Below are 18467 nucleotides of genomic sequence, written 5' to 3'. Positions count from 1 at the left end.
TACTTCTATTATCTAATTTGCTTCATTTTCAGACCTACTTTCAATAGACCTGCTTGGGCCCCTAAAATAAACACGAACACTAATCACCACTTTGGGGATCGTGATCACCGCCAGTCACTGATGGCTCACTACCCAGATCGATCTATTAATGAGGATGTGAAATTAACCAATCATTATGAAATTTTGGGCAATTATAATTATTGTTCCCATAGCCCAAATGTGTTAGCTGACCATTCTACCTTTAGTTACCCTAATCAGCAAAATACCCATGATGATAATCTTTTTTTAGAACAAAGACCCAGGCAACAGTCCTGGACACAACGCAAAATAGCAAGTTATTTAGAACCACTCACTATACCAAACCAGTCATCAAAAGAGAAAAGACCATACGTCGACGGCGGAGCAGAGGGAGGGGTACCGCCTCCAAAGAGGCAAGACTCCAAAGATTAAACCAAGGAATCTATAACTTATCGTCACATTATTTGGCAGACGATGAGGTAAGAGTATTAGGGAAGGGTCTATCTTTTAGTCCATCAAATTCACACAATCTTTTTAATCTGTTTGTTGATATTAACCGTTTCACGCAAAAACTTACCATGCAAAAATATTTTGCTGAAAAGAAATTAAAGGAAACTTCTTATTGCGCTATTTTAACCCTAATCTAATTAGTTATGAAACAGATGGTCTGATTGAACATCTAAGTAATGGTTTCGTGCAAAGTAAATTTAGAAATAGATCAAACTTCAATCCCATTATCTCTAATAATACATATATTGAGATTTTTAAAGAACTGGTGATTGAAGAATTTGAATCTATCCCTAAAAATAATAAACACAGAAATCTATTCCCCAATGAAATAAGACGCTCAACTGGTTATACGCCAGGCGGATAAAGGGGGTGGAATCGTCCTACATGATTATGGTGATTACCTTAAAGAAGCTACAAAGATCTTGAGTGATCAATCTTATTATGTACTCCTGGGGGGTGATCCCACTGCCGAATATCTTAAAACCCTAACAGGACTTATAAATTTTGCATTTCATGAAGGAATAGTATCTAAACAGGAGAGAGAACTTTTAATTCCAAGGGATCCTGAATGTGCCTTCTATTATCACCTACCCAAGATCCATAAGGACTTGTTGAATCCACCTGGTAGGCCGATAATAGCGGACATAGGCAGTTTGACAGACAATATTTCTGCTCATATTGACTTTTACCTACAAAAATATATGGTAGGATTAGAGTCTTACATTAGAGATTCCTCGAATCTTCTTAAGAAATTGGATAACATGGTAATTACAGGTAGTCCATTGTGGATTACCTGTGATGTTAAATCCTTGTATTCCAATATCCTCCATCATCTGGGGATAGACGCTGTATCCCAGATTTTGGTATATTCCCCCCTTCAAAAGCAGTTTATTTTACAATTAATTTCATTTATTTTAAAACATAACTACTTTTTATTTCAAGATAAAAAAAAATTACAAGTCAAGGGAACTGCCATGGGTACTAGGTTCGCCCCTACTTTCGCGAATCTCTTTATGGGACACTTTGAACAACATTACATACATCAGATACACAGAGGGGATGGAAGACGTGCCTTGACGTTGCCACTCTGTCCTACGGGCGACTGTGAAGGTCCCGTGCCGTCTGGTCTGGCACTCCGGTTGTGTCGCAACATCTGGTGAGAGGCTATTCATTAGAGACTTTGGGTCTCCCTTTGCCACCTCTGTTTAAGATTTTACTGCTCTATGTGGCGCCTCGATTACATATATCAATCTAGATTTGGGGCAAACCTGGTATTCTATGGTAGGTTCATTGACAACCTTATTTTTATTTGGGACGGCTCTAGAGAACTGGCTTGTGAATTTATTGACCATTTAAATAAGAACGATAGGGGTATCACCTTTACTAGTTCAATCCATGAACAAGAAATGTTTTTTTTTGGATTTACATCTAAGCTTTAATGACCAGGGGGGTATTGATAGTGCTACGCACTTCAAGGCAGTTGATTGCAATAGTTATTTGGAATATTCAAGCAACCACTATCTCCCCTGGAAACAAAATGTTCCATACGGTCAGTTTAAAAGAATAAGACGTAACTGCAGTTCTTTAAATCAATTTGACAAACAAAGTCTTATCTTAAAACAAAGATTTGAGGAAAAACATTATTGAGAGGGGCTACTTACGAGCAAGGGCAGAGAATAGAGACGAATACTTCAAAACCAAAAAAGAAAGAAGATGTACTCCCTAATAAACCAACATTAAGATTACCCAATATAATTATAACCATTTATTAATTCGCCAAATTCTTGACAAACATTGGAGGATACTCAAAAGGAACCACATTCTAAACGAACGAATAGGGGAGAAGGCTACCAAAATGTTTAAAAGAGCACCTAACCTAAAAAACATTCTAGCACCAAGTAGAATTGTTAAAGAAGTCAAGAATACAAATCCAATCGGAAATAATAAGGCCCAGAAACAAAACCAGATTCTGGTCTCTAGTATTCCTCGAGTGATACCCGGCAATAAGCCCAAAAGGGGAGCTTTTAAATGTAATATTAAAAACTGTAAAATGTGCCATTATATAGGCCATAAACAGAATAACTTTAAGTCTTTTGTGACTGGTAAAAGTTACCCCATTAGGGGTGTCTTGACATGTGTGTCACACTATGTGATTTATATGTTAACCTGCATTTGTGGGGTTAAATACATTGGTCTGAACACTCGCGCAGTATATTCAAAAACAAAAAATCACATAGTGTCATCAAACATTGCCATAATAAACACAATGGGAATCCTGATTGCTATGCCATTACTCCTGTTGAACACATACCTCCATCTTATCTATATAAAAGGTTTATGAGACTCCGACAGAGGGAGACATATTGGATACACAAATTGAAAATCCTTTCTCCCTTGGGTCTCAATATGAATATTGATTTGGCAGCCTTTTAGAAAGATAAAAAAAAAATAAAAAAAAATAACCTGGTGACAAATACTCGTCACCACTCAAGGGGGCACAATAAAACAAAATTAGCCAAACTAAATATAAGATATAAAATACGAATGAACAATAGAAAATAAAAATAGTAAGGCTTGGAATATACCAAATGTGGGAGGACAATTGTTATGACACAAACAAGACTCTTTAACTTATCAGTCATATGGATGATCTAAAAATCAATCCTAAACAAATAATCCTAAACAAACAATTTATCTAATAACAACAGTTGTGGCCACAACTTTATATTTATATGATAAAATCGAGTGATTTTGTTTCCAAACTCTGATCCTTTATAGGCAGTAAGAGGACTCTTATAAATGTCCTGATTAGCTCACAGTGTGCAATTCTCCTTTTGGAATTTATAAAGATACTATGTTCTCAATATTAGTATTAGTGTTGTTAAATAGTTTCAGTTGAGTATATACACACCGGATAGCGTCACTCTAGCCGTTAGGTTTTCACAGTCAGTTTTAGATCACAGAACCAATCAGCTATTGGTATTTGGACAACTCCCTTATTTGAATTTCCAATGCCGGTTAGTAACTTTGCAAAGTTATGACAATTGTAACAATAATTCTCAGTGTTTGTGCAAGAAATTAAGTGTTCTCCTTTGTATCCAAACAGTCTCTTTTTACCATTCACTTTCTAACCGCTTTAACTTGTAGAAGAGAAAACGCTCTTACCTCGTCTGTGTCTCCTATTTTTCTTAGGCGGCTTCTTAATTCAAGCCTTACCTGGACACTTTTGAGCGATTCTCTGCAGTTATTGGGTATCGTGGAAAGCTGTATAAGTAAATTGTAGTCCTGACAGCTGCAGCTTGTCTTTGCGATATGCTCCTAGTTCAATTTCTTCCGATGTTGTAATAGTCAATTCAAAGAGCAGAGTTGTAATCCTTCCTTCACTTCTACGCGTTTCAGCATCCCATAGATGCCTTTATCAAGATGAAAGGAAGTTGGCTCTGATCCGTCTTTTATTTCCGCTCATTAAAGGGATAGGTTTCCTAGTTCTTAAAGGGATAATCATTTCTAAAACAATTGCATTCGTTGTTTTTAGAATGCATATATTCTCTTACTGCCATATTTTATTTTAAGAGTATGATACACTCCAAGTTATTATAAAAAACTTAATAGTCTAAGTATTCATTATTAAAAAATGTAGAATAAAATAGGTGTTACAATTAATAAAAATAATAATCCAAAAGTTTCATACAATCAATAAAAAATTTTTTTCATACAATCAATAAGAAAGAACTCATTGGTATCTGAGCTAGATAGTGAATTATAATTATATTAACTTAACGAATATTATAAGGTAAATTCTATGTCATATTTACATTATAGAGGAATCATAGGGCGGAATATTTTTAAAATTGTATTTAAAATTAATTCATTCTTATTATTGATAAATTATCTAAAAATACTTCATCACACTGGATTTCAACACTATTACACTAATTTATCAAATATTTTAACAAATACTATACATAAAATTCTATATCATATTTTCATTATAGAGGAATCATAGGGTGGTTTATTTTTAAATGTATTTAAAAATAATTCATGCATATTATTTGTAAGTTATCTAAAAATGCTTCATCAAAATTGATTTCAACGTTGTTATAAAAATCACTTATTCAAACTATAAAATTATTGTAATGTCTAAAATATCTAAAACATTTTATTATCTCCGTTAGTTAAAATATCTAAAATATCTAAAACGTCCAGGTAATCTATAAATATATCTATCTAAAATAATGGTTATATTCATCAAATAAATGGGTTTAAATCCAATTCAGCATTTAGGCCATTTGGAGTTAGGGTATTAAAATTAAAGATCAATTCAGCTTCAGTAAGGATAATAATAAGAGATTTGAAAAACAACCCAGATATTATATTGAAGCCAGCAGATAAGGGTGGAGGGTTAGTAATTTTAAATACAGAAGACTATGTGAAAGAGGCCTACAGACTACTTAATGATACAAGCACTTATAAAAGATTGAAATCTAACCCTGTGAATAATCAAATGAGAAAATTAGAAATATTACAATTTGCAAAAAAAGAAAAAATACTCAATGATAAGGAATTTAGTTTTTTAAATAATTTATATCCAAAAACTCCAATCTTTTATTATTTGCCAAAAATTCACAAGTCACTTTCAGATCCACCAGGTAGGCCGATAGTATCGGGTATTAACTCACTAACCTCTAATATGTCAGCATATGTAGATAGTTTCCTGCAAAAATATGTAGTTACATTACCCTCTCATATTAAAGACTCGACACATTTCCTAAATTTATTAGGTGAAATAGTGTGGAAGGAGGAATATATCCTCGCAACTTGCGACGTAAACTCCTTGTACACAAACATAATCCATAGTTTAGGAGCAGTTAAACATTTTTTACATAATGATGAGGATATTCCAACAGTACAGGCGGATTTTATATTACAATGTATTGATTTTATCTTGAATAATAATTATTTTAATTTTAATGGGGAATTTTTTATCCAAACAAAAGGCACAGCAATGGGTACTAAATTCGCACCAAGTTATGCGAATATTTTTATGGGCCTTTTTGAACTGGAGAATATCTTGCAATCGCATTGGAACAATAATCTAATCATGTTTAAAAGATACATAGATGACATTTTTATTATATGGAAAGGAGGCGAAGAACTTCTCGATTTATTTATACAAGATTTAAATAAAAACACATGGGGTTTAACTTTCACACATGAATTAAGTAATAACAAAATTAACTTTTTAGACATCCATATTTATATAGAACAAAACCAAATCTTAACAAAAACTTTTTTCAAGGAAGTGGATGCTAATAACTATATCCACTTCCAAAGTTGTCATCTGGATTTATGGAAAATGAATATCCCTAAGGGCCAATTCTTGCGACTAAGAAAAAACTGCACAGATATAGCAATATATAAAGAACAAGCTAAAGTTCTGAAAGAAAAATTTATTGAACGGGGATATGACGAAATAAATATATAAACAGCAATGTTAGAGGTAGAACAAAAAGATAGGAAACAACTCTTAAAACCCAAAACTAAGTCTAATAGGAATAAGGGTCAAGAAATCTCCATCAAAGACACAGCTTTTATCACTAGTTTTAGCTCTGACCATAAGTTAATTAAGAAAATTTTAAATAAGCATTGGTACCTAGTTAAGAAAGATCGTTTACTCTGTGACCAAATTAGCGAAAAACCACAAATAATATATAAAAAAGTGAAATCTTTAAAAAACTTACTGTCCCCAAGTGAATTTTGCCAAAAGAAAGGGAATAAGAGGGATATCACTCTAACAGGTCAAAAACTAGAAGGTTTTTTCCCTTGCTTGAGCTGTAAGGCCTGCAAGTTTAGCAAGAAAACTAAGAGTGTACAAGCTAGCCACTCCAATTTTAAATTTAATATTAAAGAGATTCTAAGATGCACTGACAACAATATGGTGTACATAATCCAATGTCCATGCGAAAAACAATATATAGGTCAAACTAGTCGCCCATTAAGGGACAGGATAAGACAACACCTACTTAATATTGAATGGGGTTTTGAGGATCACTTGCTATCCAAACACTTTAAGGACTGTCATAATCAGAGTACTAAAGGGTTAAAATATTGGGGCCTAAAAAAAGTAAATCTACATAGAGGGGGTGATATAACAAATACCCTCCTCCTTACTGAAGCTGAATTGATCTTTAATTTTAATACCCTAACTCCAAATGGCCTAAATGCTGAATTGGATTTAAACCCATTTATTTGATGAATATAACCATTATTTTAGATAGATATATTTATAGATTACCTGGACATTTTAGATATTTTAGATATTTTAACTAACAGAGATAATAAAATGTTTTAGATATTTTAGACATTACAATAATTTTATAGTTTGAATAAGTGATTTTTATAACAACGTTGAAATCAATTTTGATGAAGCATTTTTAGATAACTTACAAATAATATGCATGAATTATTTTTAAATACAGTTAAAAATAAACCACCCTATGATTCCTCTATAATGAAAATATGATATAGAATTTTATGTATAGTATTTGTTAAAATATTTGATAAATTAGTGTAATAGTGTTGAAATCCAGTGTGATGAAGTATTTTTAGATAATTTATAAATAATAAGAATGAATTAATTTTAAATACAATTTTAAAAATATTCCGCCCTATGATTCCTCTATAATGTAAATATGACATAGAATTTACCTTATAATATTCGTTAAGTTAATATAATTATAATTCACTATCTAGCTCAGATACCAATGAGTTCTTTCTTATTGATTGTATGAAAAAAATTTTTTATTGATTGTATGAAACTTTTGGATTATTATTTTTATTAATTGTAACACCTATTTTATTCTACATTTTTTAATAATGAATACTTAGACTATTAAGTTTTTTATAATAACTTGGAGTGTATCATACTCTTAAAATAAAATATGGCAGTAAGAGAATATATGCATTCTAAAAACAACGAATGCAATTGTTTTAGAAATGATTATCCCTTTAAGAACTAGGAAACCTATCCCTTTAATGAGCGGAAATAAAAGACGGATCAGAGCCAACTTCCTTTCATCTTGATAAAGGCATCTATGGGATGCTGAAACGCGTAGAAGTGAAGGAAGGATTACAACTCTGCTCTTTGAATTGACTATTACAACATCGGAAGAAATTGAACTAGGAGCATATCGCAAAGACAAGCTGCAGCTGTCAGGACTACAATTTACTTATACAGCTTTCCACGATACCCAATAACTGCAGAGAATCGCTCAAAAGTGTCCAGGTAAGGCTTGAATTAAGAAGCCGCCTAAGAAAAATAGGAGACACAGACGAGGTAAGAGCGTTTTCTCTTCTACAAGTTAAAGCGGTTAGAAAGTGAATGGTAAAAAGAGACTGTTTGGATACAAAGGAGAACACTTAATTTCTTGCACAAACACTGAGAATTATTGTTACAATTGTCATAACTTTGCAAAGTTACTAACCGGCATTGGAAATTCAAATAAGGGAGTTCTCTAAATACCAATAGCTGATTGGTTCTGTGATCTAAAACTGACTGTGAAAACCTAACGGCTAGAGTGACGCTACCCGGTGTGTATATACTCAACTGAAACTATTTAACAACACTAATACTAATATTGAGAACATAGTATCTTTATAAATTCCAAAAGGAGAATTGCACACTGTGAGCTAATCAGGACATTTATAAGAGTCCTCTTACTGCCTATAAAGGATCAGAGTTTGGAAACAAAATCACTCGATTTTATCATATAAATATAAAGTTGTGGCCACAACTGTTGTTATTAGATAAATTGTTTGTTTAGGATTATTTGTTTAGGATTGATTTTTAAATTTTTTAGGTGATACATATCATGCTTCAATAAATATTTTGTATATACAGAGGTTTGAAATAAGAATTTATCATTTGGGAATTTCGGTCTTTTTTATTTTAGATAAAATAAATTATAACTGAATTTATATATGTTTTACTTAAATGTGCTTTTATTTAACCTTCAGCCCTGAGTATAGTTGGGGCGCTACTCTATAAATGCTCTTTTCCAATTTTAGTGATTTGAACGTTTTTTGAGGGGATAACGTTTTAATTGAGTAAGTTAAGAAGGTAGTATATTAGTGAGATCCAGAGGAACGCAGTGTATTCAATTAGTCATATGGATGATCAGTCGCTGTTAATGCTGTCCTTTCTTGGACCTGCAACCAGTTCTTTCTTGTCCTCCAGTGACGGCTGCTCCTTCCCAAACCGATATAATGGTGATACAGATCTGTGGGAATACACAAAAGAGAAGGGCGCCTTCTAGTGTAATATAGTAGGAACTATATACAAAGGAACATGAAAATTCCTTTTGGAAAGATCAATAAGATTGTCCGATATTACCCTCCCTCTGCCGAACAAGTCCAATAGTCTGATTAAAAAATAACATATGTATTCACCTTACATTTTTTGCCGTATCAATTCTTATTACATTAGTATTTTTTATCAATTGTCACCATATTTGTTTTTGAGGATTATTATATAGGTTATTAATTTCTAATACTAGACTGCTATTATATATATATATATATATATATATATATATATATATATTCACATAGATTTGGGAAATTTGAGGTTATAAACTTTATATTTTAATTTAATTTTTTATACAGAGAATTATTATATATTTTTCTGATTTATTATATTGACTTTAGTAATGTATTAATTCTTGTCTAATTTTTATTATTATCTAGTATTCAGTATTCACAGGGTTATTCTCATATGGAATGTACATTAGATTGTGAGCCTCTGCATTATATTATTATTTTATTACATATTATTATATTATTGTGGTGGGTGGGTGGGGAGATTATAGTGTTATCGAGTCTATATATATATATTTTTTATATTTGGGCAATTCATCTGGATAGCTATGGTTAATGATGTTGACAGAGTTTTTTCCTTAATCAAATTAGTGGACTGTTATACATTTCTTTTCGGCTAGATCAGCTAAAGATCTTTTTTATTACTTAATCTTTAATTTTTCATTTGTTTAAAGTGAAAATTATGCATCGCGCCCCTCTTAGCCGAATATTGCGATACGATCAACGGTAATATTGTTTACTTTCTCTGGGGTAGCGATTGGTCTGAATTCTTTCTTTACGTATGGGCGTGATGTTCGCCTTGAGCTGTATTGGTTATGACCACGCAGCCATCATAGTATCTAATGATTAGTTATGTGCCTCGGAGGGTAACAGTGGGTGAGATAAGTTCACTGGAGTGTACTCTCTGAATCTCAAATCGTGTCTATATGTTCGAACTTGTTGGCGCATGATGCATTATTTTGCAATTGATTATGTTATTGGATCTAATGGGAAGATACTGGTATGTCACACACAATTGTGTGATTGGTTCCCATGTCGGCCTCCGGGTCTAATAGGATGTCGTATATCGGTAGGTGGGTGTATTTTTTGAATACAGATTGGCTATCATCATTACACCTCTCACTACGATTGCGGGTTCAGTGGTATATGGATGCCGAATGGGAAACCAATGAAGTGTGACTTCTCATGGGTGTGTCAATATACACATGTGCGATTGGTCAGTTAGTTGTATATTTGGAGCAAGTTTTAATGAGCACATTATAGCCTGATGAAACAGCGGTCACGCTGAGAAACGCGTTGCTTTGTTCTCTTTGCACTTTTTATATTGTTTTTAATAAAAGCCTTTTTATACACCTTGGTCCTGTTGAATATTGGATATTTGGGGTCAAGTCTAGTATCGGTGGATGTTTGAACCGAATTTGGGCTTCTATCCTTTTCCTGCAATCCTTGGGAGAACGTGTTCCTGTCTCACTCTGCATATACGAGTCAGCTGAGCGGCTCCAATGTCTCAGTCTGCTGAATATTGCACTGGATGTGCACCTTGGTTTGTGAGTATATTTGAAATACATATACTTGCCTTCTCTTTGGTCCCTCTGGTATCACACTAGGCGCTTCTATTTCTCATCCCATTTTTTATGATTTGGTTCATGCTTTAGTTGGTGCCTGAAATGTCCCTCCCCAATGTAGGTAGGCCAGAACAGCTTTGAAACAATTAGTATCCTCTCCCTGAGCAGAGTTAAACTCTGCTGCAGATCTGGTGGCACTGATGACCTCTTGTGGTTCTGGGAAGTTAGCATCTCAATTACCACCATTCTAGTTTACTTGACGGTTTATAGTTAAATTATTGTGTTATAAATAAAGGTGACCACCAATGGTCTTATTTATCCCAAATATGGCTATGTGTGAGTTATTAAAATGGAGGGTATACGTTAACTGAGGTATCTCTTCAACTGGTAGTGACTTCAATAAGCCTTTAATCCCTTGTGATAGTAAAAAAGTCCTTAATGGGCTTTTAGCATCCTAAGTGTTAAGGCTGGGAGGGATTGATATAGGAGAAGATGGAGTAGCTAGATGATGCAACAATATTGAAATTATAAGGCCTCTTCAATGGTCCCTGATATAAAGCTGTGAAGTTTGCCAACCCTGTCTCCCTGGATTGTTGGATGGTGGCTTGAGTGTTCTGCCTCTCATAGCGGAGATAGGGTTAGTTGATCTTTCTAAGTCCATGGCTTTTAGCTTATAACCTGCTTTCATGAATAGCTGGTTTGAACGGCTTGGTGGTTATGGAGCTTCTTGGGTGGAGAGTCAAGTTTACCCCATTGCGGAGGGAGGTCACGGCTTTGGGAGTATGGAAAGGAAGAACAAGGGGTGATGAGAGGAGGAGAATGCTTAAAGGGACATTAAACCCCCCAAAAAATATTTAATGATTCAGTTAGAGAATACAATTTTAAATAACTTTCCAATTTACTTCTATTATCTAATTTGCTTCATTTTCAGATATCCTTTGTGGAAAAAATAGCAATACACATGGGTGAGCCAATCAGACGAGGCATCTATGTGCCGCCACCAATCAGCAGCTACTGAGCCTATCTAGATATGCTTTTTAGCAAAGGATATCAAGATAATGAAGGATATTAGATAATAGAAGTAAATTAGAAAGATGTTTAAAATTGCATGCCTTTTCTAAATCATGAAAGAAAAAATATGGATTAATGTCCCTTTAATGTGGTGCCTGAAGTGCTCCTTTTTTATGTAGATAGGTCTGATGAGCCGCTGAACTCTTGTGATTCTGGGTAATTAGCATCTCAAATGCTGCCATTCTAGTTTATTTGTTGTTTTATGGTTATTATAACTATTATAAATTATTATATACCTACAGTCATTGGCTCACCCATGTGTTCAGTTAGTAATCAGTACTGCATTGCTGCTCCTTCAACAAATTATGCAAAGACAATGAAGCAAATTTGATAAAAGAAGTAAACTGGAAAGTAGTTTAAAAACATAAATGATTCCTTCATTCATTACTGTTGGGAATTCAGAACCTGGCCAACAGGAGGAGGCAAAGACACCCCAGCCAAAGGCTTAAATACCTCCCCCACTTCCCTCATCAGACAGTAGGAGAAACATCAGGGTATAAATGGTGCCGGAAGATTAATTAAATTTAGGTCCGCCCATCGGAAATACAGGCGGAGCCGTGGACTCACCTCCCCTCGATGGAAATGAAATTATCAGGTAAGCATACTTTATATTTTCCATCTAAAGGGGAGGAGAGTCCACGGCTTCATTCATTACTATTGGGAACATATACCCAAGCTCTAGAGGACACTGAATGAAACTGGGAGGGTAAAAGGCGGACCCTAGTCTTAGCGCTCCACAGCCAGAGCTTTCTCCCAAACACAGCATCCGCAGAAGCAAAAACGTAAAATTTGTAAATTTTGTAAAAGGAGAAATGAACCCAAATGGTACAGCACTAACTACCCTTCTGCCTTCTTCTCCTCTAGCTCAACAAACAAACACAGTGGAGTCGGTATCTTATTCAAACGCACTACCCCTTTCAACCTCCTTCATGAAGAAAAAGATCCTGACGGACGCTTTCTAATCTTAGTAGCTACTATCCACAACAGACCAGTAACTCTAGCAAACATGTACTTCCCTAACACTGGGCAAAATAAATGTATCACTACCTTGTATAACAAACTATTAGAACTTCAGCAAGGGGTCCTGATTAGAGGGGGCAACTTTAACCTCCCTCTAGACCCACACCTCGATACCTTTAAAGGCACTACCTCTGTCCCTAAAAAGATAATAAAACAATGCAATCATACATTAGAAAGATTAGCTGTAGATCATATACGGCACATTTTTAATCTAGTAACAATAACAGATTTAGAGTGGTAGGATAATCCTTGCAAAAGTCACATCGATTTACTCCAATGTGTCCCACTGCCACTTAATCATTCAATCACTCCCCAGACAGTTTTCCCTGGAACTTAATTCGATACCCAGGATGGTACTCTTGGTACTTGTTTACCGTGTTCCGGATGCTGTTCTCCAATACATGTCCTTATTCGCTTGAGTGCTACGGTGCAGAGGGGCTCCGTATCCTTGTGGTCTGCAAACAGTTGCTTCTCCCTCTCACCCTTCTCAGCAATCAACAATCAGTACGCGGCAATCCGGACTCCCAGGCGCTCCAATGACGTCACTTTTAGGGGGAGAAGTGTAACCTTGTAGCAGGGCAGGGTGGCGGTCCGCTGTAAGGAGGTGTGGATCGACTGGAAAATAATACACTGAAGAAGAAATGTGATCCACACCTTCCAGTTAGTAAAAAAGCTCAATTTTATTGATATCCTTTTAAAACGACGAAGGAAGCTCCAATGCAATCACAGAGTGGGCGCAGCACTTGGCATTTTCAATCCACCTAAACAGGATTATACCTTCTTCTTTCACCCCCACAACTCTTATTCCAGACTCGACTATTTTTTCTCAGACCAATCCACCCTAGCCCTGGTGTCAAACATCACAATTTTACCTATAACATGGTCAGACCATGCACCCGTTGCCTGTCACCTTAACTGGCCCTCAGCCCCTGACAGTCCATTCCTCTGAAAATTAGACAATTTTTTGCTCTCAGACCCGCTTATAAAAATAGATGTAGAAAAGCACTCTTAGAATACCTTGCCCTTAACAATGACCCTGACTTACAACAACACACAATCTGGGAAGCACACAAATGTGTGATAAGTGGCTTACTTATAAACAAAAGGCTAAACAGGCTAAACAAGCAATAATCAAATACACCTCCTTACTGGAGACTCTCCACACTCTGGAACAGCAGCATAAAAAAATCCCTGTCAAACATTATCAACCTAACCCAATTGCTTCAAGCTAGAACTGATATCAATAATTTGCTCTCCTTAGAACACCAAAAGACAGCTATAAAACTACTCCAAAAGTATTACGTACACGGAGACAAACCAGGCAAACTTCTTGCCAGAACACTCAAAAAGAAACAACAACAAACACACATTAACTGAAACAATACAGGACAAGCATGACAGCACCCATGCGGATAGCCCCAACAAAGCCAAGGTCTTCTCAAAAAACACTACCGAACAACCCCCAAACCCTCCCTTCAATGCTAACAGCTTTTATATCTCACTCCTTAATTGTGATGTCAAAATCTTTGCCAAGGTCCTGGCTAACCCCCAAACCCTCTGGGCACAGATCCCCCCTTCAATGCTAACAGCTTTTATCACTCTAATACCTAGAGAACGCTTGGCCTATCTCACTCCTTAATTGTGATGTCAAAATCTTTGCCAAGGTCCTGGCTAACCGGTTAAACAAATATCTGCCCAAATTAGTCTCACCTGACCAGGTGTGCTTTGTCCCTGGTTGAGAGGCCAGGGATAACACTGCCCTTCTCATAGAATACGCCCAAACTCAGCGTATACCACTGGTCTTAGTCTCTACAGATGCAGAAAAGGCCTTTGACAGGGTTAACTGGGCCTTCCTGAAGGCCGCACTATAAAAATGTGATTCGGCCAGCCCTACATTAACAATGTTATTTTCCTTATACACCACCCCATCTGGAAAAATTAGGGTTAACAATATACTTTCACCCCCTTTCAGAATAACTAACGGCACTCGCAAAGGGTGTCCCTTGTCCCCTTTCCTTTTTGCCCTGACTATAGAAGTTCTAGCCCAAAACAATTGAGAAAACAAACAAATCACGGGTTTGAGGAATGGTGACCAAGACTTTAAAATATCTCTTTATGTAGACGACGTTCTACTGATCCTCACTGACACCTAAACAACATTGTCGATGGTCCGAATTACTAAACGTTACCTTACCACAGAAAGAACTTTGAGCCCTCTCCCAAATATGCCACCTGAAATTCAAAACAGACAAACTCAAATACCTTGGCATATACTTGACAGCATGCTGACTCCCTCTGACAGCAACTATGCCCTTCTGTTAAGTAGCATTTCCCTTTACCTTTCATCTTGAAAGAATAAACCAATCTCCTGGCTAGGCAGAATTGGCATCCTCAAAATGACCATCTTACCCAGAATTTTATATTACTTACAGACAATGCCCATCCATTTGCCCCCTCATTTCTTATCATGTCTCCAAAACATCATGGAGACGTTTATGTGGATACACATTAAACCCTGCATACCCAGGACTACCCTCTATCTTCCTAAGGAACATGGAGGTTTGGGCTTTCCTAGCATCTCACTCTATCAGGAAGCTATAACCACCCAACACCAAATAAAATGGAGTTCAAACTCCAAAGACAAGCTGTGGGTTGAGCTGGACAGGATCCTCCTGCAAGTTTCCAACCTAGGCGCCCTGGGTTGGCTGCCATCTAGGACCTGACCTATCTCTATAACCAACTACCTTTGGTCTGCACACTAGGATAAAATTCTCCAAGAGCACCCTCACATTTAATTAAACCCTTCCCCACTAACCCCAGTCACTGATATCCCCTTCTCTCTTAATTTTCTCCATATGAGTGAAAAACAATTAGAGCAAGTGACTTTTCAAAGACTGATAACCAAAGTCAAACTCAAAGCCTTAATAGACCTCATGAACGCAGGCATACCTTTCACCTGGTACTCATATAACCAACTGCAAATATACCTGGCTTCTCACAAACAATGTAAACTTAGAAACATAGCTCCCACCTTTTTGGAAACTTTGTGCTTGCTACACACCTTCCCAAAATATCTAATTTCAATCAACTAGCATTTACTACTACTCCCCAAGCATGCTTCCCTCCCAAGCTTCACTAAGTTCTGGAATAGGGAAGTGACAATGACTGGGGTAAAACATTCTGCACACATGCTAAAGCATCCATATAAACCAGGGTTCTTGAAACCAACTATAAATTCCTCTCTAGATGGTACTACACACCAGATAGACTAAAGAGAATGTTAAAGAATGTAGATGATAAATGTTGGAGGGACTCCATAGTTGGTGGGACCGTACATTCATAAAACCATTTTGGCAAAAGATCCTGAATATAGCCAACACCAAATAAAGTATCACTGTACCCAGAACCCCTGAGCTTTTGCTCTTACACAATCTACCTATTTACAACAACAGACCTAAAAAACTCCTACTGCTCATATTGCTCAACCATGCAAAATCGCTTATCCTTAAATACTGGAAGACTTCGACCATCCCCACACATGCTGAATGGATAGCCCAAGTAGATAGACACCTACAAATGAAGAGGTTCCCATACCTTAGGGAAGACAATATTGAGGCACACAAATGAATGCTCAAGCTCTGGAACCCACCACAACCGTCCAGTGTGTAACTCACCTACATTAACCCTTCTTCCCTTTCTTTACATAATCCCTTGCCCTCCTCCCCACCCTCACACCCTTTTTTTCTCTCCTTGCCTCTTTTTAATTCCTCTGCGCTCACTCCCTTCCCTTTCCAAACTCAATCCCAACACTACCACATATACCCATCCCCCTTCCCTTTCCAAATATTTTTTAATGTATATTTCTGGACACTAATGTTTTCACTTCCCCAATTGCTTCCATGTTGTATTATGCTTTATACACTGTGTGCAGAATTATTAGGCAAATGAGTATTTTGACCACATCATCCTCTTTATGCATGTTGTCTTACTCCAAGCTGTATAGGCTTGAAAGCCTACTACCAATATCTGCACCTCGGCAGCATCCAGAGCTCTGCCCCCGGGGTGGAGCTCTGGATGCTGCCGAGGTGCAGATAAAACTGAGACACTGCTGGGGTGGAATCCCTGTGATTTAACTCGTGCAGTTTGTTACAGAGCTACCTGTCTATCCTGAATGCTGCCTAGTATCCTGCCTCTGATCCTACACAGCCAGCTGGGTTGCTGAGAAAGCCAGCCTGCCTCTATTGGCACAACTGAGTGCCGCCACAGAATGTGAGTACCCTGCACGGACTGCATATTTATCTGTGTACCCCTACAGATTCACACAGTGGTGTGCTTTTGTTTGCACCTAGCTCCTGTTCCCATATTGCTGGATCCAGTGTACACAGTCCGTTGAGAGATAGAGCCCTCTACCTGGGTGTCCTGGTTTGCCGGTTCAGCCAGCTGGTTTGCTGTGAATACTAGCCTGCCCCTATAGGCACACTGGAGTGCCTTTTTACATTGTGAGTACCCTGCACATGTATGATACCTGTTGTTGGCTGTTTCAGATTCACACATACGGCGCCTCTTTCCTTGTGTTTGATTCTAGATTTTTAACCTTTGTATGGTGAAGATAGAGTGCTGCCTCCAGTTCCATAGAAGACTGATACCTGTACTATCTCGGGTCATCTTGGACTTTGTGTATATGCCTTTTATCCTGATCTAGGACTGGGGTATATAATACTGTGCATACATACACCTTATTGCATTTATGATATGTTATGTTTTGTTAGCACTTCTATGATTTTTGCTCTGTAACATCTACATAGGGTTACGTGGGCCCATATACTGATTACATATCGTTCTTAATAGCGCCCCCTATTGGGTTATTCCCTTGGTTTCTAACTTTATTTTAATACAGTTTTGTTGAAATTGAATATATATATATATATATATATATATATATATATATATATATATATATATATATATATATATATAAGATTAAGATGCTAAAACACAAAAATGTAATTTAAGCTAAGAATAATAAAAAAAGCAAAGGACATCCCTAATATGCAGAGATGGAACATATAGTGAGTATAAAAATTTGCTAAAAATACGTAGAGTTGTAATGAATACTACATACACTAAACGCAATGTAATATAATTTATAAAATGGATAATATTAAAAGGAGAGGTCTTATTAATAAATTAATGTAACATATAATTATTATTAAAAGGGTCTATTATGCACCTTAATATACATTCATGATAATAATAACATATACAGAGGACGCACATAAAGTGTCAAGATACAACATATGCTAATATATAGAGACACAGATATAATGTATACTGAGTATTGTATGGTGTGTTTATTGTTAATAGTATAATATAGTGAAATGTAGATGTTCTGTATCATTATATTGCTCATTCACTCTCGGATACTGTGAATCATTATACAGAGCTAATAAGTACAACATTTCTGTATCACTATATAATGCAGAGTTATTGTATGAGCCACAGATAAGCCAGATGTGATGATGTCACAATACCACAGAGCCTGAGTGATGATGTCACAATGCTATATTGACATCACACATTGTATTATCCCAGCTGCAGACACTCAGAGCTCTCAGTTTCAGTGCGAGTAGATTTGAGCGAGTATGGATTGCTTATCCTTTGTGATATTTTTCTTGTTGGTTTCGTACCAACCAGTTTTGGCAGCACCTGTGAGCGCCCTGCAAGGTAATTACACAATTTGTTCCTTCTTTACTAATGACTTTAGTTTGTTACTGACAATCTCTTCCTATAGTTAGTACTGTCTGACCTCTGTAGCATGGGGGGGGTGTAAATAAGGGTACTCAAGGATTTATTTTATTGGTTTTTATTTGATTTCCCTAATTTCATCATTTTTATGATTCTTTATAA

This window comes from Bombina bombina, chromosome 3 (genome assembly GCF_027579735.1).
Source record: "Bombina bombina isolate aBomBom1 chromosome 3, aBomBom1.pri, whole genome shotgun sequence".
Taxonomy (NCBI): Eukaryota; Metazoa; Chordata; class Amphibia; order Anura; family Bombinatoridae; genus Bombina; species Bombina bombina.
Note: the sequence above shows the minus strand (reverse complement) of the source record.